The sequence below is a fragment of the Rhipicephalus sanguineus genome, unplaced genomic scaffold (assembly GCF_013339695.2).
Source record: "Rhipicephalus sanguineus isolate Rsan-2018 unplaced genomic scaffold, BIME_Rsan_1.4 Seq549, whole genome shotgun sequence".
NCBI classification, from domain to species: Eukaryota; Metazoa; Arthropoda; class Arachnida; order Ixodida; family Ixodidae; genus Rhipicephalus; species Rhipicephalus sanguineus.
The window spans coordinates 19,107-46,860 of NW_023615489.1; the positions used below are offsets into that span (position 1 = coordinate 19,107).

General features: G+C 45.3%; 1 pseudogene; it reads left to right on the plus strand.

Moving 5' to 3' along the window:
- Positions 1-2,439: 2,439 nt before the first annotated feature.
- On the plus strand, positions 2,440-27,661 carry LOC119377704 (cysteine-rich with EGF-like domain protein 2; annotated as a pseudogene).
- Positions 27,662-27,754: the final 93 nt, after the last annotated feature.

Sequence of the window (27,754 nt, forward strand, 5' to 3'; positions counted from 1 at the left end):
CTCCGACCCTTGGCCACGCGCCCATGCTTGCCCAGTGTGAACTGAAGCACACGCATGCATGCTCACAGCGTCTTATGTATTCGCTTCAATCGACTCTTCTTCATCTTTTCTTTTATTGCGATAGCAATCATATGGACAGTCTCGGCTGGATTTCGCCGTCGCCGCCGTCATGCACCGTATATGTAAGTGTGCATATATTATATCAAAGTCCCAAAGAAAAATAATTCAGAAAAATTTCCCAAGCGCGGAATCGAACCCACCACCCTCTCGTTCCGCAAGCCTGGCGCTAACCACTACGCTAGAAAGCGCAGATCCCCTCGGCTAACGGCGAGCGTATATACACACACCTTTACTGCTGGTAGGACCAGAGAGACGGCAGGCGCTTAAGCGTTTCTTCATTACCAGCGAGATGGCGCGAGGAGCGCGACAGGCGCATTAAAGTCGTCGGCGAGCTCGCTCGCTTCTTATATTTGCGCAGGGAGAACCTTGCCCTTCCGCTGTCTGCTCGCGCGGTTTTCTCGTGGTTAGGGGAAGAGGATGTTTCGAGCTTTCACGTGATGTCCGCGCTCATAAGGTACTCGAGCTCAAGGGACGCCGCTAAACGAACAAACAGAAGATGAGCGCGAACTATCAGGTGTCACAGCTCGACACTTGAAGCACGCTAGTTTCCTTCGCTGCTTCGGCCGCCTTTGCAACAGGAGCGCTGTTCAAACTGAGAGTATCCATTGGCGAGCCTCACTTCGTATAGCATTAGTTTCTTGCTGTCGCATTCATTGCTTCGCCTTTGCGGCGAAACTGTGACTTCTTTTTCTACCTCCCGCGCCCCCGAAAGCTTTCTGCAACTAACGTAGTTTTGCACTGCCTCCAGGATCGGAGGCATTGTAAGCTTTCTACACCTCACCTTGTTTTGCACCGCCTCCGGGATCGGCCCACCTTTGACATGCGGTGATGTCATGTGATACGTCGCCATGTGATGTCCGGTTATGGGACGGCACAGCGACGCCATGACGACGTCACAAAATTTTACGAGCTGTGACGTCATGATGACGTCATCACATGCGGATAATTTTTTTTTTGCATCACTCGTGTTGACGCCGCCGGGGGTAGCCGACGCGGGATGAGGCACCTTGAGGAATTCTCACGCAATTTTCGCGTTAGATGAGGCATATATATCTAAGGCTTTCACCTTAAAAATTATAAAAAAGACGATTGTGAAGCAGTACACTTGCTGTGGGCGTTCATTGAAATATTTCGTGTTGGAGGACTGAACGCGAACTGCTGGTCCAGATTCCCCCGATTATTATTATTTTTTTGCGTGAATACACGCACACACATAAAACACCACGCACGAGCACATAATGTTGGTACCGGACTTGTCTTAAATTATCCGCTACGCCAAGCGCGGCTGGACAGGTCGCAGGCGCTCGACCTGAGGCGGCCGCAGACGGGAGCTTTCACCAACCACCTGCACCACCTGTGGCCCGCGCTGCACCCGTCGCCTGGTGCCAGTGGCGCGAGCACGAACGGGCCGATATGGCCCATGGTTTGAAAGTGTAAACGAAACAAGGAAGTGAGTCTGAGAGGACGGAGGAAAGCAACAGCAGGGCTCTCAAGGGGCGCCTCGCTGAGCGATGGCAAGCCGCTCTCCTCAGCGTGCGAGGCCCTCGGAGATCAGGAGTGGGCCGTCCAGCGGGCCAGGGCCGTCGCCGAGGACCTCGGAAGATGTTTCTGGAACGGTGGACCCTGGCAGCCTAGCCCCGGGCACAAGTAACAATAACCGTGGACAAATCAAGTTTACTAAGGTGGAGAAGCCAACTCCACATAAAAAAAGAGCAATGGGAATTTTGATTGTTGTACGAAAATCACACCATCACGTTAAACTGAGAGCTAGAAAGAGAATAAAACATTTATTTCTAATAAGTTCAGTCTCTGTGATTGGACCCGTCCGGAAGACCATATTGGCTCTTGCCACCGTCCGGGCTCGGTCGACCATGCTGGACAGTGTCGCCTCCCACTCGACTAATGTAACATTTGTTTGGCCGATATATTGGGGTTGTCTTGGCACTCCCGGACCATATGGAATAAGGTGGCCCTCTGAGGACAGAATTTACATTGGGATTGTACGGCGAAAGATCTATCTCGGTCAATACATAGGATTGGAAAGGATAAGGATTGTAATCGCGCGATGCGACCTGCGTTTCCTAGCTGAGAGCTAAAACCTATTCGCAATTTTCGAATTAACATTTACTTATTCTAACGTTGCACATTTTTTTATCAAGACAAATTTTCTGATGATCCTTAAGTGACGCTACTAGCTTGGTAAGTGAGACACCATACCCCAACAGCACGAGCTCTCATTTCAATTTGCATCGGCGAACCGAAAACCGCGAATGAGCGGGAGCCACGAGCCAGCCCAATCGCCATCACCATCGCCACCCACCCCGAAAAATTTCGTGGACGGCTTTTATTGGTGGTTTGGCGTAGATGTTGCGTGTCGCTGAGCTAGGTTTCGTTTAGAATACGCGATCACGTTGTCTCACCTAGTCCCGAAAGCTCACTGAACCCCACCGTCGGCAATTGAAAGGTAAGTCACGATCTAGAGCATTTCCACGCTCACTAACCCGCGGATCGCAGCCGACCCATTCATTCGCTACGCCGCGACGAGAGTTGAGCGTTATCCAAGACCGGTTTCGGAGTATACAGCTGATTTTGCTTTGCCTCTGGCGCCTGTTCAGTGCTTATTGTTTACTAGGATGATCGTTAATGCTTTAACACGCGTCCTTGGGTCACTTACTAGGTTAATAGCTACGGATCTTCCTTTTGCGTTGTACCATTGTCGTAGGTTGGTCTCCTCGCGCCGATGGGTCACAATTGGTTTTGCGAGCGCCTAGGTATTGAATTAGGAAGCCGTGCCGCTGTAATCGCTATTACTGACATGCAGACTGTGCAACGCGCTCTTACTGTCGATTACCGCTAGGCCGAGTTCGTTAGTTCCGTTCATATATGCACTTTAGTCGCCTGGTCGCGTCGTTCTTTTTTTTTTTTTTTTTTTGAATTAGAAGTACGTGCTATCGCGGGAAAATAAAAGGTCGCGAGAACCTTTCTGCAGGTGTGCGGATCACACTGCCAAGCGTAGTTTTGTAATGATGCTGTGAAAAACACTTTCCGCGCGATCTCCGATTGTCTTAAATGACTTGCTCGTGTTCAGTCTGGAAGTTTCTGATTCGTGCTCTAGGTCAACATTGGCGCGCATGACGAGATACATGTTTAAAAGTGTTCATGCCCGTCTAGGGAAGAACCGTGACTCTCCGGCCTTACACAGCCATTTCACCTCATGTCCATTTGCTGATGGGGTTGTTTTATTTGTAAATGGGCACCGCTTCGTTAGAGTTAAGTCACCGTAAACCATCCTAGGCTGCAGCGGTCCATTTTGGTGGTTGGTGGTTGGCATCAGTCGGCACACTGGCTCATTAATACCTTACTAAACAGTTTAACTCACGTAGGAAACCTTGTGTATTGTGTGCTACCCGTATTAGGTCACCGTGGTAGTCCTTGTAGAAGAGTGTTACCTGGGTTGCGGTGTAGTACGCTGTACAGTAGACTTATTAAACATACCCTTAAGGTACCAAGAAATATGTTCCGTTTAACAGTAGTTCCATTTGCTGAGAGATGAACTAGGTTGCCGCATTAAGATACGAGACCAATCATATTACAGGCAGTTGTTCCATTTAATCCGTGCTTACATTTACTGAGTCCACTGTACTTGCTTTTTGTTATGTCTTGTCACGAAAAGTACGAGGTTGTCATTCACTTGGAACGAAGCACTCACCCCATTTGTCCATGCGTCGTGTATATAATTTCCATTCATTCTTATTCATCGCGTGGCTCTATTCACAACCTGGATTTACTCATAAGTCACTTTAGTTTTTTTTTTTTCTGAGGTTTAGACGTTGTACACCTTAATTACACTAATGAATGAGTAAGGGGTCAAATGCACCTTCTCCATAAGCTGCTGTACTGTCTTTGAGGTTGCCTCACATGTGTGTATCGAGTTGTTTGTCCAAAGCTTCTGAGCATAAGAGTTCCGAGAGATGTACTGCTGAGGCCACATCCAGAAAGGTGGAGATTGCAAAAATTAACCTTCTTGTTTCGATTTAAGCGCACGCTGCTTTGTGCCTAGTGGTAAATACTAATCCGGGGCTGTCCACTTCGGCGTGCTTTATAGGCTACTACATGGCTTTTAATGCGTAAAATGTTATCTTCTCATGAACCTAATTTAGTAGGGATATATGGATATTAAGAGCTTTCAAATATTGAATTGAACAGGGTGTCATTCAATTTGGTCCTTCAGTGGAATAACTAGCATTCGTAAATGCAAATATTTCGGATAGTTGATAAACAACCTTGATTAGGACTTGATTGGGATCGTCGGACCATGTAGCAGCGATCGTTGTTGATCATAACAAAAATTCTGTCTGTATTGTGCCCTATTGCTTTTGGAAGTGGCTGCGTAACACCAGTATTACAGTTCCAGATGGTAATGGAAGAATGCAATGATGGCTCTGTTAAGGACATCCACAGAGGCCATAGCGCTGAAAAGACAAGGACAAAAGAAGAAGACAGAATGCGCCCTACTTACAACCATAGGTTGGCAAAAAGGTTGAGCTCACTCAGACTCACTCATGAAATAAATTTTGCCCTTAGGGCTCAGTCAGACTCTGACTCACCAAAACTTTCCTCAAGTGGACTCACTCGGACTCAGACTCACTAAAATTGTTCTTCAACAAGACTTGCTCGGACTCCAAATCACCGTAACATCACTCACTCAGACTCTCGGCTTGATCTGAGTCTGAGTGAGTCTACTCATGAGTCCGTCAGCGTATGATTATCTTTTTTGACCATGATGTCAATATTCTTTAACAGCAATATCTCAAATAATCGGTGCTCTATTTGGCATCTTTTGATCTCGTACCTTTAATTGGCGGTTGCAATCCAGTAATGACATCTTTATTGAAAAATATGACTAGAGATATTTTGATCAAGAACCTCCCATGAAAAAGTTTGCAGGGGGGGGGGTCAAGGCACTTTACCCCCCCTCCCCCTCGTAACTCACGCCTCTGACCAATAAATATTGAGCATGTTTATGAACACTAGTGCGTTGAAGTATGGTGAGTGTGAACGTGAGCTGGCATAAGGCTGATAGTAATGCTGTACTAGAGTATTTATCACCATAGCTCTGCACAGAAATGTAAAGCTCACTCAGACTCAGGCTCACCAAAATTTTCCTCAACCGGACTCACTCAGATTCAAGATTCGATCCGAGTCTCGGTGAGTCAACTCATGAGTGAGTTTGCCGACCTGTGCTTGCAACTGATCTTTATTTTTGGAAACATGGAGCACTTATAATAAAGGCGAGGACAACAAAAAAGATATCAACCATATAAGCCAGCATTATCCAGATCGGCGATTTCTTTCGCGTTCGAAGTAATCGATGGAGCACTGACACAGTTGGCACCTTCTTTGCAATCAGATTAGCCTCAACTATCCATGTCCTTGTCCTTATCCGTGTCCCTAAACAAAACTGCACATTCAATAAAGAGAGGTAGGCAACCACTGTCATCACGATGTCCTGACGAGTGCCCATAGCGATACATCATCTTCCGTTGTCCCTGCCCCGCCTCGGTGGTCTAGTGGTTATGGCGCTCGGCTGCTGACCCGAAGGTCGTGGGATCGAATCCCGGCCGCGGCGGCTGCATTTTCGATGGAGGCAAAATGTCTGAGGCCCGTGTACTTAGATTTAGGTGCACGTTAAAGAACCCAGGTGGTCGAAATTTCCGGAGCCCTCCATACGGCGTCTCTCATAATCATATCGTGGTTTTGGGACGTTAAGCCCCAGATATTATTATTATTTCCGTTGTCCCTGTATTTTCAGCGCTATGGCCTTTTTGGATGTACCTAACGAACTAGCCCAAAGCCTGTACTCTACTCTCTTAAGGGGCGAAGCGGCTTTTCCAAATCAAAGATTGCGAAAAAAAAAATCGATTTTTTAGAACTGTTATTTTTAGATTCTGCCATTACCTCACAAATGTTCGTGAATCCTAGATTATTATTTTGGCCATAATAGCCTTTGATATTACATCAGCAGCTGATGGTGCTTTGTTCATTGCTTTTTTTTCCTATTTAGTTTTTTTTTTGGAACCGTGCAATCTTTTGAGGAGCTTTTCTCAGCTTGGCACACCCAGTTTTGACCATTTTAGTCTTGTTGATAAGCTCAGTGTTTAGTGAGTGCAATAGGACACCAATATTACTTTGTGGAGTTATAAATTGTCAGTGATGGTGAAATAAGACAAATGCTTTTTCTCGGTCATTTAATTCGGAACTTTGAAGCTTAATAACTTTTGTTCTAGGAGAGCAAGAACCATAAAGTTACCCATGTTGCACTCCTTGCTATCTGTAGAATCTGATGACATTTCATTCAGCAAGATCTAAGTTATTAAAAATGGGATCAAATTAAGTTTTCATGAAAATTAATTTAGAAATTAATGATATGGTGTTCATAAAGAATGAACTAAAATTTCATATGACACAAAATAGATAATGACCAATATTTCAATCATCCTAACTTAGATAATAAAGCACCTTCTGTCTAAAAGTCTGTTCCCCCCATAAGCATCGTCATTGATTTGTGAGTTATGCTGACAATGACAACTCTGCAGGTGACCCGCATGGCTCCATCTTCGGCTTTCCTCTACTTGTTGGGACTTCTTCTCGTTGGCTTCAGCGCCGTCTGCAGAGCGGAAGTGCAGTTTGCAACGGCCATAGACATCAGCGACCTGGGTGAACGCGTCGTCCGTAAGGACCTGTTGCCTGCCTGCCAAGCCTGCAAGACGGTAGTCAAGACATTCCAGAATGTGAGCCGTTTCTCGCTTCGTATGCGTTATTCCTGTGGATCATTTTCATGTGATGTCAGAAATGCACCTTTTCGTTGTGCTTGACCCCTAGAACACCTGCTGCTGTGTTTAAGTGGTTATGGTGCTCGACTGCTGACCCGAAGGTCGTGGGATCGAATCACTGCCATGGTGGCCGCTTTTGAATGGAGGCAAAGTGCTAGAGGCCCGTGTGCTTAGATTTAGGTGCTTGCTGAAAGAAACCCGGGTTGTGAAACTTCCGGATCCCTCCGCTACTGCACCCCTCATAGTCATATTGTTTTTTTAGGACATCAAACCCCAGCAGTTTATAATTATCGCTGTGCTAGTACTCAGACATGGTGGCCACCATAAAACATCAGTGTGCCATACTATCAGATGCACGTTGTCTAGCTTTTTGATAATAGGCGTTGTTTTTAACCTAATTATCACTTATCAGTCCTGCCGCTTGGCACAAGACACATCTGTTGTGCTGTTGTCTTTTTTTGTTTGTGCAACTTCTTGACATGCTATTACCTGCGTACGGCAACTGATGAATCAATGCAAAATATCTGCACTCTGTTTCACACATGGCAGGCAAGGCTATAAAGTTTAAAACTCCTCACGTTCGTGTGCAAAAAATTGTGCGCCGCACGTGATAGAAAGATACAGGCACCATCTTTAGTGTGGCTGCAACTAAGTCTCGCTCCTGTTGTTGCAAAATTTGACGCATTTATTGTGTGAAAGTTATTGCATATACAAAACCAGTTACAAAAACTGATGGAGTGACTTGCTTTTGTGATGAGCAGCCTGTACAAACTGCTTTGCGCTTTCAAACAACTCGTAGTATTTGTATACTGTGAGCAGAGCTCATAGTATGAAGAACATTGAATAGAGCACATTGGCCAGGTTTATTCAGAGTACTGCGCTTCAGCTCAGCATGATTGGAGTCGATGCCATTGAGCTGGGAGTACGACTGAGATTGCAGAATTTTGGTCACATGGATCATTTTCAGAATTGTAGAGCTAGCTTTCCTGCGATGCAGTTAGCCCAACTAACTGCAGCTACTGACTTCTGCAAACAGCGTGTTCAAGTGCAGTATGCTTGTGCTTCGACAGGGAAAATCTAGACTCAGCCCCTATTGATATAAACGCGCATAATAGACAGCCCCAGCACGTGTAACTAGGACTCCTTTCCACTTGAAGCACGACAGGTGCCGCCATTAGTTGGGCAAATATACAGCACTGGGAAGTGTACTTGTGGATTGTATAAAGGGTCTATTGCTCTGATGGGCAACAAGCTGAACGTGTTCAGATTTTCTAGGCTTTCTGTGGCTCCAGTCTTGAGAGTGCTTTACATTGCTAATTGTGGCGGTTTATGCGTGTTGGTATGACATGACCTGGGATTGTTACCTATGAAGTCATTGATGGTGTCTTATTTTATGCCTGCTGCTCCGGCGTCATGTAAGGTCACATGTGCCCTTATATAACTGTTCCCCCCCCGGCTTCAATAAAGTGTTGAAGGTTAGCCCCTGTGTGTCATAAGTGTTTTTTGTCCTCGTCTTTGTGCTTAGAATTCATTGGTCTACATTCCTACAACCAAGTCTGAATGCAGTAGCACCGACTCGATTGCACCGCACCGGTTCGATTGCACCGTTAATGTCGCCACTAATGCTGCTATGGTATCGACTTTGGTAGCGGTGTACTAATTGGTGATTGTTCTGGATGACGGCATCTGTGCAGGGCATTGAGCGAACAAAAAGGAGCCGCTTCGATGGAGGAGACGTTGACTGGGGCCAGGAATATGGGCAAGTACTCGAAAGGTATGGAGAGGGAGCTCGTGTATGCCATAAACCGTCAAATTTTTAAAATACGACTTGCCCAGTGTCCTTCGTGCTTGCATTTGTGGTTTCAAGAGAGCTTTTCTGCTTATGCACCAGGACATTGAACCGGCGATGTCAATTCTTACGACCCTAGTAAATTGTATTGTTTTTTTGTGGTGTCTCTTGCATCGCTTCTAACAGTACCAGCCTTCAACATTTATGATAAAACATTTGATGCGGAAGAGCTGATGATTGAAGCAGCATTTTAGATAAAAAGTAAACAAGAACAAATTGTTAAAGCTGTTGCAGTCACTCAAGTGGTTATTAACTTATTTCTTCTGCGAGCTTTATTTTGACATGAGACTAAATTCTGCTCTTTTTTTTGTGCCTTTTTGTTTTGCAGTGAGATTAGGTTCATCGAAATCCAAGACACCTCTGTCTGGAGATAGTCAGGGCCAGGAACATGTAAGGACATGCATTTTTTATTATAATATGTTTCCTCTATGAGGGAGGGGGAAAAAAACCTTGTGGCCGTGGCTTGACTGACTCCTCAGTCTCTCAGATACGACACGTGGCTACAATTACATACAATGAAACTAATGCATAGTAGAAGTGGGGAGTCTATGTACGCTTAAAGCATGATTCGAGTACCATGAATAAGTTTCTTCTTCTGGCCTTGCGAATATCGGATGTCAGCTTACAATCGAGGTTGGCCTAGATTCGAGAAATAAGGTATTATTTAGATGTGGGCAAAATTAGAAAAAGTTGTTTCTTTAAGGCAAAAGCCATTCGTGAGGTTGTCTGGTCATCATAATCAAATTATCATTGAAATTGTCATCATCATGTTGATGGCGGTGGTATGGTTCTTAACACCGTTCGTGTTGATGACAACGACTACGCCGACAATCAATTTTCCCATTTGATGAGGTATAAAGACTTTCACCTTAACTAAGAAAAACAACGTGAGTATTATACAGGGCTTTTTTTCTTTATTGCAATCTTCTGTGATGGCGCATGCAGTGCAGAAAACATGGCCGCACAGTATGAGGAACACTTGGAAGAGTGGTGGTTCGAGCATCAGGACAAGGAGCCCGATCTGCACAAGTACTTGTGCATCGACAGGCTAAAGGTAACGATGACGTTTCGTTGTGGTTCGAGCCCCTTGCGTCCCAATTTTGATGCACACTTCGGCCGTACATTTTTGTAACAATGCCTCTTTTGTAGCAAATGCCTTTTCGTGAATTCCAAGTGGCTGATGACAAAACTGGCATGGAATTGAGTTACGGGTATTGATAAAAAAAAAACTGTTAAAAAATAATGGGTGGGTTGTAAAAAAAAGAAACCGGCTCTGAGTAAATACTGAAAGGGTAAAGACAAAATAAGCAAGGATACATTTTATGATAATTCAAGCAGAAGTGCTTTGCACTCGCGTTGATGCTGACGGTCACTTTTGATGTTTGATGAGGATAAACGGCTTTTGCTTTAATAGCTTGAGCCGACCGCCGTTGCAAAATAAAGCCCCACTCAGTGAACGAAATGAAGATAACGGAGAGGGAAAAAACCATCTATGGATAAAAACAATGCAACGCAGGTATGTGTGATGTATTATCTTTCGTTTCTGCCCTATGCTGGTGACATGTGAATTGAAACAGTTGCAATTGTATTCAAAGAAAGGTTTAGTTTTCGTATCTCTTTAGGAATGTCGCCCTCGGAGATGTCGCGGCAATCATCCACATTTTTTGCTGATCGATGCCAAGCGAAAAGTGGATAACCTACGTCTGACAAGAAAATTGTATTACCACCCTACTACCCCACACTGCCCGGAAAATTGAAAATGCCCTACAAGTAGGGTAAATACCCTACAGTTGGCAACACTGTTGTCAATAGGTTGTTATGGATCGCTTAGCGTCTCTTTGTTTTCATATCACGGCCTCTGCAATTAGTTCCGGTAGCGCGCAGCTAGAGCCGATCACGGAGGCCATGTTTACAACTACGAAAGTCAAGCATGAGACGCATGGACTTAAACATTTTGCTGACCGAACTTCTTGCATAGCTTCCACAGCATTGCACCTGATGTATGGAACAGAGTACAGTTTAATTTCTTTTCACTGGTGTAGCTGGGGTGTATCCAATTGGGAGTGTAGCATGGGTGTCTTGTGGGGTATCACAAGGGGGGGGGGTGTCCGGGGTGTAGTGAGGGTGTTTCAGGGGATATCACAAAGTCATTGTACTGTCATCACCATGTGCTTCATTTCTTGTCTCTTCCCATAGCTTGCTGCCCGGAAAACTACTATGGCCCCAACTGCGATCCTTGCACGGGAGAGCTGAGAATCCTTGCAACGGGCACGGCAGGTGCAAAGTACGGGCTCTACATTTTTTTTGTCTCTATTGCGTGTGGACACTCGACTTTCTTGCGTCCTCTAATGTTGTTTTCCTTGCATGGCTCTCGACTGTCCTGTAGTGCAGCTTCTCCTAACGGCACTTGCTGTGTAGTTGTGCACTACGCTCGGTTACAACTTAAAGGGGCCCTGCAACAATTTCCAAGTAATCATTGAGTGACATCATTGAAAGAGCTTATTGCTTCCCAAATAGACTACTGCAAAAAATTTTAGAATCCGTCAAGTACAGCGGAGTTACAGGGATTTGTTGTACGCTTCGGGTGCTTTCTCTCCTTTCGTACCAGCGAGTGTGCTGAAAGCTGTGCAGGGACGGTTATTACAAAGGGGCAGAAGATGCGTCCCTTTGTCAGCGTGCTTCATGACCTTGACCACTTTTCATTTTTTCTCGAACGCTTGGCTGACTTTCAGTGTGATCGTGAGCATGTGCGCGGGCACATGGCGGCATCCGACGGCTGCCAGGGTAAATATGCAGCTTGCGATGCTCAAATCAGCCAACGGCTGTGGACTTGGTATATGGCGCAGTAATTTGGGTTTATGGCATAATTTGTAGAGAGAAGAGGGAATGACTTCTAGCTGACTTTGAGAATGAATTGTAAATTCCAGGCCGCGTGCTTCGCTGTATGGTTTGGCTCGCATGTTCTCAGAAGCCTCGGTACTGATTGGCAGCATTTCTGACCGTGCTGAAAAGGTGTTGCAGGGCCCCTTAAGAAAAAGTGTCTGCTCCGCCCGCAGCCATTGCGTTCCTCCACAGAGTGAACTTTAAATGTTCGACGCAATAATGCCACCTCATTTTCGTGATGTCAAGCGCTTCTCCAGTGTTTCAAATAGTTAACTTTCCCATACAGACACTGTTTGTGTGTCTGGTTTTATGTCGCAAATTGAACATCCTGGTAAAATTTCATCAGGGATCCTGACATCGCTTCTCAGCCAAACTTAATGTTTTGTGTAGTAAAAATGAACCTTTATATCTCCATGTGCATAGTATTTACTTTAGCCGAGAAAAAGTACTCGGACAGAAACCAACCTGCACGACTGTCTTCACAGCTGAATGGCAGGCTTGGCACAGTTCTGCAGGTGGAGCTTACATGTTGCGGTTGCACAAGCCCCTACTACATCTAAACCTCACTATAACGAAGCCTGTAAAATCGCCAGTTGAGTTTGCTGTATCGAAGATAGTTGAATGGAAATTCAAGCGTTTATGCAGTTCTGAAGGATTCGAATCTACATGGAAAGCACCGCAAGAATGTTTAAAAAATTGTGGCAGTAAACCTGATCATAACAAAGAACGGCAGGAAGGGAAAGATGGAGCTTGCGATGAAAAGATCCCGTAACACGGATTTTTGTAGCATTAGCTACACTGACCGAAGCGGGGCAGTTTCGCATCGCAGTTGGAGAGCCGTGCTACGGATGCGCGAGGAGCAGTGACGTCACAGGGCACAGCTGGCGCACAGGAGCCACCGCCGAGCTTGCGCCTTGCCGGTCTGCGCATTCCAGAGGAGTGACGTCATAGCAGTGGCAGACGCATTGGCACATTCGCGCACCCAGCTGTGCGCCTCCGTTACCAGTGGCCGTCTGACGCTGCGCTGGAGCCGCTTGATAGCGGCTCTCATTTTGCCCGCATACGCGGACGTATCAGTGGGGGTATACATATAGCGGGGAGGAGGAGGACGAAAAGAGGACAGGGAGGTTAGCCATTTCTCAGACCGGGTGCTGGCATTTGCCAGTGTGGTATAGCCATGGATAAGGAGAGCGCAAATGCTACTAAGCGGCGCAGAAAAGCAGAGAAGCTTGACAACCAGGAAAGCTAAGAATAATCAGCTGAAACTTAGCGAACGCTACGTAGTCTGGCAAGCTGAGCTAAGCCACTGCAAATTTTTTTAATCTGATTATTACAAACAGCCAATTTTCCAGATTTTGTTCAATATCCAGCACCTAGTTCATTATACGGAACATCGTTGATTATACGGAAGATTGTTGAATTGTTGATCCTAAGTTTCGGCACAGTTTTGATGGTCGTCATCATCATTTTGTTTTATTCTTATTCGTAGCCTGCCTGACGCCTGCTACTACTACTACGAGAGCAAAAGCTTGTCAATTCGGATTTCGCGGGACTGTAAAAATTGTCCAAATTAACCAAATTCTGGATTATCAGAAGTGTCATGTAAGCAAATAAGTGTGTATTACATCAATACACTTTCATTTTCTTAAGCAATACATAAATCCAGTAATATTTTGCATAAGAGCAATGCAAAAGTGGGAATTTTTGTCATTTGCGACTTCATTCACGTTGTGAGCACGATCCAAGACCCCCGTATCTCAATCCAAAACGTGCTCTGAAACCCATACGTTATTATGTACCAAGAATGTGATATTGGATGGCGATCACGCCTTTTTGAAGGGCTGCGGCCCTTTCCGCTGTCTGTGAACGCCGTTTTTGTTTCCTTGCGTTGCACATTTGCCGCTCAGCATGCTCAGAGGATCGTCTGAATTAACTGGGTATGACGATATGTGACAGAATTAACGAGAGTTTGATGCCATTAAACAATGCATATGCTGGTCGGGACCAGAGAGCACACCCGAATTATCTGATTTTCCAAAATAACAAGTGTCGAACTAACAAGCTTTTACTGTACTGCTACTACGACAATAACGGCACATGGTCGACTAAGACAACTTCACTGTAAAGGAAATACATTATGGTGTCCGTACAAGGACTAAAACATAAACACCAGCATCAAGAATTTAACAATAATTTGGTAGTGATTCCTTGAATGAAAGCATAATAAATATTAGTTTTAAGGACAATGGTTGCACAATGTGATCCTGTGGAAATATCCTGCTAAAGTCACTTTTGCTCTTGGCAGGGCTCTGGAACGCGCAAGGGCAACGGCAAGTGCGAATGCCACCCGGGTTACACAGGCGAGTTGTGCGACTCTTGCTCGGAGGGCTACGAGGACAAGCCGGGTGCCAACGGCACCAAGACCTGCACCAAGTGCGACCCGTCATGCAAGGGCCCCTGCACCGAGGGCGGCCCCAAGGCGTGCAAGGAATGCTCCGCGGGCTACACCATGAACGAAGAGCTGGGATGCGTAGGTGAGTGTACATTTCTTTCCTCGCTCTCTTCTAAAAAAAAAAAAGAAATGTGGCCAGCTTGCAGTAGTGGGTGCAAGGCTGGACTAACAGCGGAGCTTTTGACCGACATAGATTATTACCAAGGTCTTAATTAGCATGGCTTAATTAAGCCTAATCCCAAGCAAGCCCCCCCCCCTTCTTTTTCGGGAAATTTGAGATATCCGCCAATGAGCGAGCAAGCACCGCTCCTTGCCCTGCTGCCATTTTTACTGCCCATTTTTAATGCTTCATTCACTGTTTTTATTTGCCTGACGAGAGCTAATATGACAGTGAATGCATGACTCTTCAAAAAGCATTTTATTGGAAGCACGCATGGCTCTTTCCCCACCATCTTGAATTTGATCCGAGACCAAGCAAGGGCCCCCCTCAAATCTTGTCGGATTATCTCTCACCATGGGGGGGGGGGGCTTGTTCGGGATTTTATGGTATATTTATTGCTCTACGACGCTGAAACTAATGACACTAGAGTTCTCAAAGAATAGCTTAGATGTCTAAACTGATTTGTTTCACTTTAGTATCCCTTAAAGGTAGGCCCGTGCCTTTGTCTTGATAACCCCTTCAGGTGCGAATTATGATGGGCTGTCTGAATATGCGTCAAATTCATGCAAAATAATTCCAAGGCACTCGATATGGATCCCAAGGAAGGAAATTGCATATGTTGTTTCATGCAAGTGTCAGTAATTAACGGTAATTCGCATGCAGTTAAATATTTGGTTATGCTGCAATCAGTCAGGTTTAATTCTTGCATGAATATAATCAAATGTTAGGCTTAAAATGAATGCCCTGTTTGTTTTTTGGTTGTGTTCATTTCAAGCGAAGAAAAAATAATACTCTGACATTGATCCTGGAACGCAGCACATGGAACTATTTTCGATTATATAGTAGTGTCTCCAGCAAAGTGACCCTCTGCAGCAATACGCAGCAGGATGCAGTTAAATGAGTGCTAGTTGCCTACTCGGGAAACGTGTACAAATGTGCACACTGCGTTTCAAGCCATTTGAAGAAACATGTGGTGCGCAGCGTGCCTCTGCAGTTGATGTGTACAGTTGTGCACGCCACCGCTGAAGGGGATATCTTTTGTACATAGCAAAAATTCTTTCTTTCTTCCTGCACTGCAGACATCGATGAGTGCATTGAGTCTGAAGAGAACCTCTGCGAGAAGGAGAGGAACACATTCTGTGCCAACACACCGGGCTCCTACAAGTGTATGAGTGAGTAGTGCTTTGTTCTTCTATCACGTTTGCAAAAGCGTCAGAATCCGGGGCAGTTGGTTAATGATTGGGGGGAGGGGGACAATGGGGCAAGATTTCTCTGCATTGCCCATCTGCACAAGAAAATAGCTTCGTAAAGGATGGAAAAATGAAAATGAAGCAATGGCATTGGGGGCTCAAGGCCAGTGTCAGCTGAAGCCCTCAGAGATGACACAGAGTCGGGAACATGAGAGAGTGTTCTTTACTGTTGCCTGGCCTGGCTCGTCTACCAGCTGTCCTGCGGGAACTGTGTGAGCCCCCTAGCGTGAGCGTGCCCCAGCCCCTCGTCTTCTTTGTCCGTGCAGACTACAGTCAAATCCCGCTACAACGAAATTGACGGGACGCGCGAAAAAGTTCGTTGTCGCGGAATTTCGTTGCAGCGAAATTTCATCTATATACCTCAAAAGTTAGGAATATCTGATGATCATGACTCGTCCTTTGGTCCCGGCAAGCGCATGCATTGTCCTTTGCATTTAACTGTCGCTAACTCGGACGCACTTGGCCGCACACCGTGTGAATGTATTTTCTCGCGTATAACACGCACAAAATATACAGAAAATTTAGCGCTAAACTCGGGGTGCGGGTTATACGCGAATTTCGTTGCGCAAGTTGGCTTCACGGCAACGAAATGAAGGCGGCTTTGCGTCAATAGGCGAGTTATACACGTGGGTTATACACGAGCAAATACTATATGCAGACTACCCTCGAAGCGTGCCGAGCGCGTAGCGCCGCGAAGGAGCGTGCCAAAGTTCGGTAGAGGCTAAGTGAAAACGCAGTGCCGAAGCTCCGCACTACCACAGTCATAAGCGAGAGAAAGGAAAGTCGAAACGCTTCGTGTCGTTTTACGACTTTGTTGCCTTTAATCTTCTTACGGTGTGTTAGCTGCGTACTTCAACATATTCGCTATCGATAATCGCGACGATAGCGATGGCGGTCTCTGCCGCCGTTTCCTGCGCAGCGCTTCCGGCAAACGGTAGCGACGGTAGTTCCGTTTTCAATCTGTGCGCGCTGGCCGTGCGTGTGCCTTCAGAACTGCGTCGTTGCTATCTCTGATCGCGTCTACCGTGGTTTTGGCCGCAGCATTGCATTGAGTCGGTGCGCGTACGTTCGATGGATACGCGCGTACTTTCGTGGTCGCCCATGGTCGCGTCGACACGACCGCATTTGTATTCACAGCGGTTGCGGTAGAATGCAGTTACGCTTGGACTAGGTGCGCGCTGGCGGCGCGTGTGCCTTCAAAACGCCATGGATGTAATTCACGATCGCAGGGCTTGTGACTACGAGCAGTAGTTTGTTTTGAGTGCTACGTCAAAACAATGGCGGGAGTTCATCAACGATTCTTCCGCGGCTCGCACGCGCATCAAATCCGCCGGCAGCATCATGGCGGATGGACGATCTGTCGCCGAGCTCTCAATGGCGAAAAATTTACCGGGATGTGCGTGAGGTGGCAGAAAGCATGTCTCGATGAAGACACGGGTCTTGCGATCCGGCCGCACGGCTCTGGCAACGAGAAATGGTCGAATTTCTAGCGGAATTTCGCGGCAATCCTAGGCAAGCTCCTTTTCCTTATGTGGTGGCACTTGCGAAAACTTCGTTCAAGCGGAAATACCCAGAAAAAGTATTCGTTGTGACGAGACATTTTTCGCATTGTTTTCTATGGGAGGCTGACGGGGAATCGAAAATTATTCGTGTGGCGGAAATTTCGTTGTAGCGGTATTCGTTATAGCGGGATTCAACTGTAGCGCCCCCTCAACGTACTGCTTACAACAGTTTCCCTTTGGTCCTCAGCTTTCTGGAGGTAATGGTGGGAAGGAAACAGTTCTTCGAATATGACGTGAGGGGTCCTCTGCCACCATTATTGTCAAAAACCTGCGTGGTCATAAACCCTGCGCATTATACAACGGGACAAGTCCAACTGAACAAAGATGTAAGCCTGACTTGGCACCCACATTAAGTGTTTAGCGGGGACGTCACACCCTTCTGTGCACACCTGGGGAGGTGGATATGTTGTCAAGGCTTTTGCAGCTCAGCAGACTTTATTCCTGTGGTGCAGGTGAATTGAACGAACCTTATCCTTCTATTAGAAGCATTATCCAACTTGGTTTTTGTTGCTCCTAGTGTACACAAATAAATTTCCCTCTGTGTCGAGACACTAACATTGACAATGGGGTGACATTTTCGAGACAAATCTTGGCGTGAAGACGTCTCTGAAGTGTTTCGACAAATTTTATAGCTATCAGGCATCATTGTTGCTATAACTCACATGTGTCGGTGCTTTTCCTTTAACACAGCTATTTATAACAACCTTGAGTGGTGTCTATAAAACCATAAAAACGCTGTACACGCCTCTACTTTTGAAAGTGGCTAGCATACTACTTTGTCCACTGTGAACCATTTCACGGTTTCTTCTCAACAACTTGCAGTGTGCGACTTTGCCTGCGACGGCTGCACTGGGGACGGACCCGACCACTGCGTCAAATGTGCCAAGAGCTACGTCTTGAAGGACAAGACCTGCATCGGTGAGTTATTCACGCAGCGTCATCACACCATTCATTATCTCCATCATCATCGTCAGCAGGAAATCTCCAACGCCGCTTTGCGTGAACCAATCGCTTATTATACCTGCATGCTTTCTAACCTATTTTGTCTGTCTAATCATTGTCATTATTTCCCTCAGTCACTTGCTTTTGCATTTTGCTTTTCGTAATAACCACACACCGGTTGACTGTTCTCTGCATTGCATGACCCGTCCGATTTCACTTTTTTTCTCACAGCTGTAACTTCTGCCTTCATATTGTAACGACAGCTTAATTTTTGTCTTGTCGTAGTATTCCGAGCATTTCGCATTGTTTTTACTTGTAGGTCAAACCTTGACAATTAGGTCCTCGTACAAAACTTTTCTTACTTCTCTACTTAAAATAACAGGAGAGTGTACGGAGCAGAAGAGCAAGAAATTTCTGCATATTTTTTTAGCAAGCCTAGCTTAGTTAAGCGAGCTATGCTTAGTTTGAAGCTACACGTAGTTAAACTAGCTAGGAAACATTTGATGCAAGAAGCCAGAGAACCGTGCCAGAAACAACTGCTAAATGCACGCTACTTCTTTTTATGCCAAGCAGCCAGACACAATCCACAGGTCGAAAATATAGCAGCTGTGAACATATGCTATTTGCACATTCAAAAATATGTATGTCGTGGTAAAAATATTTGCGTAGACAGTTATCCCGCAGTAGACTTCGATTGATTGACTGTTTGAATCAGTTGGTTGCCATGTCTTGGGCTTGAGGTGTTGCTGGAAAGCAGTCTTGCCGTTAATTAAAAATATTTATGTCCCATAGGATTGGGCATGTGCTGCATTCAGCTGTACATAACAGCACAGAATTGTACAGGATAGGCGGTGTAAACAACCACTTAGTGTTTTGTCAGCAACCTAATGGTTTAGCATTTCTTCCCCATTTAAGTTGTACACACATGCACATTCAGTCATATATTATTAGGCATGCGGAGCATCGATTATTTACTTTTGCTGCTTTTCCTGTATTGTTGTTTTGCATGGAGTGAGGTATTCTGTCATTATCCTTTCTTGGTTGGGGCTTGTTTCTTGCTCATGCTTTTGTTTCATCCTCCTTCTATCTGCAGATGCAACTGATGCAGTCAGCGGTATATGGTACATTTTGGCTGAAAATACACCTTTCTTTCAAAGCTGCATGAAAGCTTGCGTACAGCATGCATACAGGCTGACTGCACTGAGCCTCAGATTGGCCAAATTATTTTATGAATTAATGGTACAAATATCATCGCATAAATCGTTTTGAAAACTGCACTGGTAATTGTCCAGTTCTCGTGATCAACAGTCTTCAAATAACTCCTAAGCAGATGACGGATGAACAGGTTGTTAACGGACAGGAGGCAAATCTGAAAACAAGTCCTGCGAATATCTTCAATGCGTCATGGGCGGGGCTTGAGCTCATAAATTCTTGGGCTCTTAATCTCTGGAAGTCTTAACTGAACCTAGCCTCCTGCAATTAGTAACAGTGGCACCTTGTTTTTCTTCAGTTCCAACATCGAAAAGCATCAACTTATCTTACGCACTGTGGTGGTCTATTGTCTATGGGATTACGCTACTAATAGCAGTACAGTGTCTCTGTACCAGAACTCACCTGCAGCGGCTATTTACAACGGGAGTGGAATGCGAGAATGCCCATATGCCATGAATTTGGTGCACATTAAAAAGCCCCCATGCTGTCATATCAATCCAGAGCACCATGCTATGGCGTGTGCCATAATTGTATCCTGGTTTTGAATGCAAGGCCCCAGAATTTATATGGCAGGAATGAAAGACGAAAGTTCTTGCTAGTTTTTTGGGATGCATTCACTCTCGCTTTGATAATAGTAATAATAATTGGGGTTTAACGTCCGAAAACCATGAAATGATTATGAGAAACGCCATAGTGGAGGGCTCCGGAAATTTTGACCACTTGGGTTCTTTAACATGCACTTCAATCTAAGCACACGGGCCTCAAGCGTTTCGCCTACTCTCGCTTTCAGCGTTCAGCTTTGCGCAGAAGCTGCTGTACACTTGCTGTATCTAAAGCTACGCTATTTGTAAGGTGCTGAACTTTCTATCTGCGCTATATAATTTGAGACATCTATATGTAGGTAGGAATACATAACACCACTTAGTTCTCGCATGGCTGGGGAGATGGGAAAATGAAAGCTACGATTGTGCAGCTCAACACTGCTCCCATCCCCTGAAGCAAATAACTGAACAATGGTGGTAGTCTACTAAAATGACCAATATACTGCAGTCAACGTCCGATTTTTCGGACTCCTTAGGGACCGCGAAATCGTCCGAAAATCGGGCAGTCCGAAAAAACAAATTCATGCTTTTTACTCCGCTAAAGCAGTAAAATCGCCACAGCCACATCTGAAATAGCTTTAATGCCTCCTGGTACAATTATCAGGCATTTTGGTGCGCGCCCAGATTCTCGCAAATACATTCGGCACCTGCCGCGAACCCCGCTTAACTACGTGCGTGCCAACTGCCACTTTTGCATCTCGTGATGAGCGCCGCTGATAACAGCAAAGTGCAGAATAGATTATGGCTCTCTCGCATGAAGCGTTTGGAAACGATGACGCGGAACACAAAGACTGTGGCGGAAGAGCGGACGACTCGTCCGGCTTTCCCCGATGCGTGTGCACATGTAAACGATATGATGCGCACACACATCGCCGAATCTCCGCCGATACGCAGCATTTGCTGCGGTGTCAAGCCGATCATTTCTAGTTGTGTGCAGCACATCGCCAACTAAGCTGACGCCGTCACTGTACTGTTGCTGTATCGTACGCACGCATTTATCATGAAAGGGTTCGTGATGCCCACTTTGTTCCTGACCGCACACGGGCACGGCAATGGCGAGCTGGTTTCGTCCGTGAAGGCAACGCGTCCGTGTGGCGCACTTAGCGGACTCGCACAAAGAGGCAGCAGGAATGGCGGTGCGGCGCATTTGGGTTCTCGCCTTAAAATGCGTGTGGTACGCATGCAACTGCGCTAGGCCACATGCACTACTGAGCAGTTAACTGAAGATGCTTATTGTAAGGGTTGTCAGCAGTTAAGCCGTACTGGCGCGTTTGCCAGCTGCCGCCATCACGCCTCCGTGCATTTCCGCTGCTTATCCGTAACATTGCCTCATGGCGGCGCGATAGCGGCCCCTTTGAATTTCTGGTCAGCTTCAAACCTAACGCTTCGGCATTGCGGCAAAGCTGACTTTCGGACTCTGCTACTGTCGCAAACAGGTCGACTCACGAAAGTGCTGGTTCGAACCTACGAGATGATAGACACGGCTGAGGTGGGGGCTTCAAATAATGCCTTTCGGACCTGCAATTTCGGCAGAAAGTTTGAAAAATCGGACACGGAATAGTTTCAGCGTCCGAAATTTCGGACATTCTAATACATTGACGTCTATGGGGCTGGTGACGGTGCCGCGAAAGCGTCCGAATTTTCGAGCATGTCCAAAAAATCGGGCGTCCGAAAAATCGGCAGTTGACTGTACTCAATACAACGCCATACACTGTTCAAAGGACTGTTTGCAAAGCAACGCTAACGTGCACATGATGTGTTCAAAGCGAGGGAAAAGTAGAAAACATATAGAAACAAGAAGAAAAGAAAAACGAAACAAAAGCAAAGAAGTGGGTCATACGCAAGAAAGTTTAAAAAAAAAATGCTGGAGTGGAAGCTCTCGCATTGTCTTACTGGCTAGAGTGAATCCAGTGCTTGCCCACCCTTTATCTCAGAAACATGCTCTGTTTGGATGGTGCCCGCTTAGACATGAAGTTGTTTCACTGTGTTAATGTAAATGCTAGGTTAATTCTACAATTACAGATCGTTTTTCTCGACGAAAGTTACATATTGAGATGAGTATTAGTGATTGATCTCCAATAAAATTTTACAAGACTCGTGGTTCCTTGAGGAGACTTAAAGACATGCATTGAGCAGTATCGATCCAGAAAAATGTGCCATATTAAACTTGTAGGGTGTGGGAATAAAAAAAACCCCCTTTACTTTGCTGTATGCTAACGTTTTACCCTACCCTACTAAGATGGCAGCCATCATCTTAGGATGGATACGGCTTCACTCTGAAGTGTAGTTTCCACTTTAGCAAGTCTTTTTAAGCCTCCTTGGTCTAACACAAGCACTTGGTTGCAGTTGGCCTGACTGATCTTCTTACCCACTGTTCTGGTTCTGTGTTCTATTGCTGCATGTCTTAAATGTTGTAACGCTCCCATTCCATCACTTTTCTTTGGTCTTGTCGCACCTTCTGTCGCATTCAATCTGCACCTTGCTTCTTTCCTCACTTTTATAGACGAGGATGAGGGTGAAGGTAAGTCATGTCGAAGCCCCGTTGTCGCGACTGCGCTATAGTTTGTTGCTAAAATCAAATTGAAACTTGGACATTGGAATGTCACAGGGTGCTAACTTGAAAGCCAAAGCGGAGGCTCTGCTAGGGATCTACACCTAGTCTACACGAAACTTGGAACTTGCCAACAGTGTTTTTAAAGGAGCCCTGCAACACTTTTCCAAGTAATTGTCAAATGGCTTCATTAAAAAAGCTTATTGCCTCGCAAATCGACTACCACAAAATTTTTAGAATCCATCAAGTACGGGCGGAGTTACAGAGATTTTTCATGCTCTTCAAGTGCTTTCTTTCTCGTTTCGTACCAGCGAGCACGCTGAAAGTTACGCAGGGAGGGGGATGACAAGGGGCAACAAGATTCGTCCCTTCATCAGCACGCGTCATGACCTTTAGCACTTCCTTTTCTTGTTTCTTCAAACGCGCGGCTTACTTTCAGTGTGATCGTGAGCGGGCGCCAGGGCATGTGGCGGTATTTCACGGCAGCCACAATAACTATGCAGCTCACGATACCCAAATCAGCCAGTGGCCGTGGACTTTGGGTTTATGTCGCAGTCATTTGGGTTTATGGCATCATTTGTTGAGAGAAGAGGGAACTATTTCTAGCTGATTTTGAGAATTAATTGTAAATTCCAGGCCGCGTGCTGTGCTGCAATGTTTGGCTCGCATGTTCTCAGGAGCCTCGACTACCGATCGGCTGCATTTTCTGACCACGCTGAAAAAGTGTTGCAGGGCCCCTCTAAACATAAAAAGTAAAAGATTGCTTGCACTCGGCTTACAAAGCAAAGATTGAGCAACGGTTAACAACAGTGAGATGTGGTAGAATACGGCTTGTATGGGATAAATATATGTAGCTAATTGCTGACGATGTAGGCTGTAAGCCAAAGCAAAGCTGTGCTGTGTGGTAGTCTAGGTGAGATAATGATCGTATTCCAGACGTAATTTACATGCAAAGTTCTCAATGTGCGATCAGCGTCTCCAAACACATACTGTTAAAGCAATGAACTTGATGTCCCAAATAGCACATAGCAAGTTAAAAGGAAAAATGAAGCCTATTATGTGGGTCAAACAAGCTTTGTGATGCTGGTAACCTCCGGGAAAAAAGAAACTGCATTGCTTTTTGTGTTTTTGAGAACATTTAGGAGGAACCAACAATCCTTTTAATTAGCAACTTAATGTATGTCAATGTTTGTTCATAGAGCACATTTGGAAAAAGATAATTTGGCTGATTGTAATTTGTTATGGTTTGTGTAGCTCTTGTTCCCATGCTTAGAGAATGCCCGAGAAATGCTTACAAATGCCACCAAGGCCAATCGCTTCTGCGTTCTGGTGGCCCTCTTTCAAATGCTAAAAAGAAAAAGATAAGCGAAAAGTAGCTCGTCACAGGCCTTTCAAGTTGAACTTATCAAACATGCTATACAAACCCTGCATACATATTCTGGCTAGCAAGTTATAGTTAGAAAGTCTGCTAGATAGTTTAATATGTGCTACAGTCTGTTACAACTTAGAAATAAATACAGGCTCCGTCCCCAGAACTACAGCGCACCTGCCATTAATCTGTGCCAACCAACGTGCTAGGTGGTTTCCATTGTAACCATATGTACCTTCCTGCTGCTAATGCAAATGCTATGCATATTAATACTAATTAAAGTTTGTTGTCCAAAACATCAATATTACATTTCAATGAGCAGTGTTGTCTGATTCTTAGCTGAAATTTGCCAGAAAGTTCAAGTTCTAGTCCTTGACCAAGAACTAGCAACATCAACATGCACCTGTATGCAAAAATTGCCTACCTGAAATACGCAAAAAGTGCCTGATGTCACGAAAATGAGCTGATGCCATTGGATGGGCCATCTTTGCAAATTCCCTTTGGGTTGGACAGTGGCAGCTGTTGGCAAAGCTGAGGTTGTAAATTATAATAGCAGTATCTACTTAACGGAATGCAAGATTTCCTGATGGCTTCCTCACAAGGTTGCTAGCAACGTACACTCGATTTTATCCACACGGGTCTTTCAGGGTTTTAACTCCGCTCCATATTATCTAGAACATGAAGAACATGACGTACTATCGGCGTCAAATGAAACGTGAACAACTGCAAGCATTCGCAATGGTATAATGCGTGCTGTCCAGTCATCACCATGGACAGGCGCGCATATGTGTAGTGCTGCCAAACCCAATGTGCACGCCTGGCCATGGTGATGACTGGAGGGCACGTACTATACCATTGCTAATGCTTGCCGCTGTTCGCACTTCATTTGACACCGATATACATAGTGTACTAGTTGCCAGCCTAACTCACAGATTCATCCTGCCTTTTCATTCAGTAAATCATTGCTTGCATGTATGTGTAATATCTTTCATGAGTTATTCCACTGCATGCGCATGATAGTGCTTCGTGACAAACACTTATAAATCCTGGTTGACGCAAACTCCTGCATGCTCTTTTGTATCTCTCCCACCCTGCTCTGCATTTGTGCTCATTCTGTTCTTCTCTTCTTGGTGTGTCTCTCGTCTTTCATAGATGATGTCCAGTATGGTAAGTTTTGCATGCGCAGAATGTTAGTGCCAAGTGTCTGGGTCATCGGCTTCAGTGGCGAAAGTGTTCTTAGAAGTAGCTGCTTCTGTGGTTATGCTTTTCAGCTACATAGCAGTTTTTTTCATCTTTTCTTGTGTGTCTGTGTTTAGAATGTGTTGTTCTTGCAAAAACACAAACACGTAGGACCGCAGTATGTATCCAAGGCGGAATGAACATGGGTGTACACATCCAGCAGACTGTGTTTTTGTCCTTTTTATGTATGTGCATCTTTGTGTTGTCTCTAAAGGAAGCTGTAGCTCAGAGTCAACTCTGATTTTCCTAATGAAATGCACATTAATTCCCAAAGCACTTGTGAGACAGCTACTGCACCAGTTAGTTAGACTTAAATTTGTGTCATTGATTTATGAAATTTTTAATGATAACCACTGAAAATTGGTAAGTTTTAAGAAATAGAAGACTGAAGTTTACAAATTCGTCACTATGCAAAAAACGGATATCTCGGCTCTGTTAGCACCATCTGTTCGTGTGTCACTCTGTCTTTTACAAATTCATCTCAAGCAGACGAATAGTGTAGGCTTTAAATAAGTCAAGTGTTGCGTTAATTTGGTCCTTATCGAAGGGCCTGACCAGTGGCCACACATTTCCATGGGGCGAAGCTTTTGTTTGTTCCCTCCTAAATAATTTAGTAACATAAAACATCATGAGCCAGAGCTTCCTCGACACCCCTGGTGTATTGTAACAGTTGCCCATCTACCATGATGTTGTGTGCTCATAGGCTTTTGCACTGTGATGCATCAAAGTGAAATTTCCTTTTTGGCTAACTGTTCATTTGCTTTGCACCGTGAAAGACATTCTGGCAAAATCAAAGCAAAGTGTGCTGTATGTAATTGTCCTCATGGGAAAGTCAATAACTTCCTATGTATATTTGTGGGTGCATTTTATGTGTGCATGTATACACACATGCAAAATTTGAAAAATTTCAGGCGTGAATTCAGATCCCCTACACTCATACCATTGGCGTAGCCAATGGTATGAGTGTAGACGTTCCTTGACCCTTTTCCTACCAAGCTTCGTGGCCAAAAATGATACAAAAATTTCGATTCGTTTTTATTTGCCTCTTTGATTCTACGTGTCTTGAAACCAGTAAAAAAAATTATTCAGAGGTGCTTTATACACAAGATACATACAACATATTTTTTTTAATGTGCAGAGTATTGGTTTCACTGCACTGCACCGCGGAAAGTTCCCTGACCTTTCCAGTCTTTGGTGCAGAAATTGTCTCTTCGAAATTTTAGGCGCAGGGACAAGCGAGCCCGTGAAAAGAAACCTTGGAGGCACCAGTAGGGTTGGCTTACAACTAACGGCGTCTTCTGTCTATAAATCGAGATGCGGTCATCATCCAAATCAGATGATTTAGAGGAACTACTATGCTGCTATATGTAGTCACTGCCACACTCACAGGACAACTAAAATTCTTCTTAATTTCACAAATCTTTGGGAAACGAGAGAATGTTTTTTTTCTGAATGGAGCTGTTGCCAGCAAGCGTGTGCCGCTTGTGCAACGAGGGGATGCAGCAAAACGAGAATCAGGTTAGCTTAAGTGTGGTGCCCCCAAACGCTTGTTTTAGGGTGGACGAGTACAGCTCGTCTTCGGTAGGAGCAGCACAAACCGTGTGGACGAGCCCAGCTCATCTTTGGTAGGGAAAGCGTTAAAGAGATACGTGGTCCGAAGAAACGGTATGCCACGTGAACACTTTTGTTTGCATCCTCGTGCAACTGGTTGTGCTTTCTTGCCGCCCGATTGGTCACTTGTCCGAACCAACCAACCTGTGGCGTCTGTCCCTCCTCTCCACTTTCCCCACCTCCCAGACAATGGCGAGAAGTGGCGAGAGCTGCACATCTTGCTGGCACGCTACGCCACTTACCTCGGCCTCTGCATAGCGACGTTGATCATATTCAAGAGGAGCACGTCGGTTGCCAGTGCCATTGGGCTGTGCGTCGGCGTGTATATCGGCTTTTCCGAGTACACGCTGTCCAACTGGAAAGACCACAGCGTCACGTCTACCATCAGAAATGTCGTGTCGTGGTGATGGTTAGCTTTGTGGGTTTTCGGTTGTTTTTCCTGCTCTTGCCGTTACTTCGGCATTTCAAATCGACGCTGCTTGATTCTTTACATCCTTCTTCATTTTCAAGGGTTGTGAGCTGTTGTAGTCGCATCAGGGCTGAACAAAAGAAAGCAGCACGAGCGTTCGTTGGCTGTCTTTAAAAGGGCATCTCAGCATACTACTGCCAACTTACCGTGAAGACAGTCACATTGACAACCCACCTGCCCTGCACGCACTAGCTAATCCATATCGCACAGCTACATTTGGCATCGAAAGTTTATGTGCAGCGTGGTACGAAAAAAAACAAAGAATATCCTAGCAAGCTCTTCGAACCATACGGCACCATGACGTATGCATACCTCAGTAAAAGCTTGAAATCTGAGTACAAGGCTGTGGAGGCTTCAAAATTGCTCGGCTTATCAAGGGATCATCAAGTCTGCAAAGATTTGAGGCATTAGAGGCCAGCTCGGCTAGTGAATGGGACTTCAAAGGTGGCTGAGGTGCTGGCATGATTGGTGGTGGTGAGCTAGAACCCTTTTAATGTCTTCTCTGTTGAGTGGCTTTGTCGTGTCTGTATGCTTTTTTTTTTTTTAAGTTTCTGGAGTTCGAGAAAGCCTGATGCAGTGATACTTCACCTTAGTTGAGTTTCCTACCAAGCTGCTTGTTTTTTTGTGCATTTGTTGCCTCAGCAGTCGTC